General features: G+C 58.3%; 1 protein-coding gene across 2 annotated transcripts in view; it reads right to left on the bottom strand.

Annotated features, from left to right (window-relative positions):
- SLC29A1 (solute carrier family 29 (equilibrative nucleoside transporter), member 1) overlaps positions 1–2,419 on the bottom strand; it is a 14,112-nt gene that overhangs the window by 10,644 nt on the left and 1,049 nt on the right. The gene's annotated exons all lie outside the window — the stretch shown is intronic.

Below are 2,419 nucleotides of genomic sequence, written 5' to 3' on the forward strand. Positions count from 1 at the left end.
CTTCGCCCCCAGGGCCGCTGACCCACACCTCGCCTTTTTCCGGGGTAGGACCCTCTTTGGGCCCGGCTGCACCAAACCCTGCCAGCCAGGGGCCCGCGGCGTTGGAGGGTGCAGCCCCACAGGGGGTCCCCTACCTCCCCGGTGCTGGGGCTACACGCATCCTACACAACTGCCCTCAGGGCTCTCCCACCGACAAACCTGCCAGACAGGCCCGGGCGCCCCCAGCTCCACACTATCTGCGTGCGCCTGGCGGTGCCCTTATCGCTCCCCAAGCCCCTCCCAGCCACTCGCATCCACACTGCACCCTTTTCCTTCCAGGACCCCTCCTTTCAGCACCACTTTCTTCCTTTCACACCTGACCTGGTCTTTGCTCTTCCGCCCTCGACCCCACTCAGCCCTGGGATGCCTCCGACAACATGGGCATAATCAGGGACCTGCGTGGTGGGTTTCCCCCTCTAACACACACAGACCACATCCACACAGACACGCCACCCACAGCTCTGACTCGGAGAGGGATGTGTGGCTCTGTGTGTGCTGTGATGGGTGGAGGCTGCCCTGTGGCCCCCTCATGATTCACCCTTTCTAAATTCAGATCTTTGGAAAGACGGAGGCACAGTAGGGGTTGGGAAGAGAAAAAGCCGGGAACAGCCTTACATCCTGAGGAATCCTATTTCCTGACAGAGGCAGGGGCGGAAGCTTGCTGAGACCCACATCCTCCACCACCGGAGGAAGAGGGGGTGGGCGTGCTGAGGAGTGGTCGGTCCTAGTACCTCCAAGGGAGGGGGAGGGGGTCCCCTCCAGTTTTGCAGGTTAGTAAATCTGGGGGAAGAGGAATCGCTGCCGCTACAGCAGCTCTCAGTGCTGGAGGACAATCCAAAGGCAGAGAGGTGCTGAAGAGAGAAAATCCAATGCAGTCCCCAACCTTGCCCCCTGGGCCCAAGAGGCCTGTCCGCTGGAGAAGCCACAGACACTAATTAACAATTAGGAGAACTAATATCTTAGGGATGGGAGCGTCACACCCTCTCCCCAGATCAAACTGGGCCCCAGGGGAGGAGTAGCTTTGCCACTCAAGGATCAGTGGACGCTCCCAGGCCACTCCAGAAGGGTGTTGCCAGCCTTCGAGCTGCTTGTCCCAGAGACATGACACACCATCATCCCCCAGTCTTAACCAAACAGAGAGCAGGAAGAGGGGCATTGGTGGTATTTTTCTAGGCACTGCACCATGGCTTAATGGGGATCGACACTGCACCTCCTTTCCTACCCTGTGTTTGTCCAGTCTCTCTCTCTTCCTCTCCGGGCCCGCCTCTCCCCTCTTTCTTGGCCCCTGTCTCTTTCCCCACCTCTGTTGACCAGCTTTGGACCTGTGGGGGTGGCAGGCCTTAGTGGTCAGACAGATCTGCCAAGCATGGCTAGGCTGGTGGCCAATGGCTGCTGTTGTGTGCAAAGGAGGCTGGAGTTGGAAAGAAATTGGAGGGAAGTGGTGAGGGTTCTAGGCCAGACCGGGGAGGGCTGGTTCCTCTCTCCATCCCCCCATGCCCCCCGCCCCCTCCAAGCCTGGCCTGTTCCTTAGATGGCAACAGCCAGGGCTGTTATTGCTGGACACAAGCCCATCTGGCACTCGCCCTGCCTGGGCCCCCTGCCAGCACCGGTAGCCCTCCAGAGCCACTTCTCTGGGCAGAGATGATTGCTGGGTGCCAAAGCCCTCTGCTGGACAGCCTCAGAGCCCAACTCACCCAGCCTGTGCCTGGAGTATTTCAAGTCCCTTTCTGGGCTCCTTCAGGTCCCTGGCTTAGGTGTGGGGTGGGACCCTATTTGAAATTGTGGCTTGTCCCAGACTCCATCCAAGGCGGCCTCCTTCCAGCCTTGTTTGCTGGAAATGTGCTGGCTGGGCCAGCGTTCTGTCCCCAGCACATGCCTCATGACTGTGAGCATTCTCAGTTGTGTTTGTGACTACATTTCCATGGCTGGGCTGGGACAGGGCAAGGGCAGGGAGGTACTTGCCTGAGATGCAAAATTTAAAGGGGGGGGGGGGAGGGTGCTGCCAAAAAATTCAGGAAGCAAAATGAATAATATTGTCATGAAATACTTTTTAAAAATCCTAGTAAATGAAAACTATCCATGAACAAAACATCAACATTTAAAATAAAGACGGGATCTGGCCCTCGCAGGGTCCGACTCGCCTCACCTTGCTTGAGAGTGGACAGGGGCCTGGGCGTGCCCGTCTGGCCTAATTTCTCACACCTTTGCCCCTTCCTCTGCCCTGGGTGGGTTTCTGACCTTGCGTGGTCAGTCGGTGTTTGGGGCAAAGTCCCAGAAAGGTATGCCCTCCGCCAGAGACCGCAGATTCCCACCCATGGCTGTCCCACCTCCACCAGAAACCTACGCGCATCCTCCGCCTCCGGGGCCGGGGACCAGCGCA

The sequence above is a fragment of the Myotis brandtii genome, unplaced genomic scaffold, assembly GCF_000412655.1.
Source record: "Myotis brandtii unplaced genomic scaffold, ASM41265v1 scaffold143, whole genome shotgun sequence".
Classification (NCBI taxonomy): domain Eukaryota; kingdom Metazoa; phylum Chordata; class Mammalia; order Chiroptera; family Vespertilionidae; genus Myotis; species Myotis brandtii.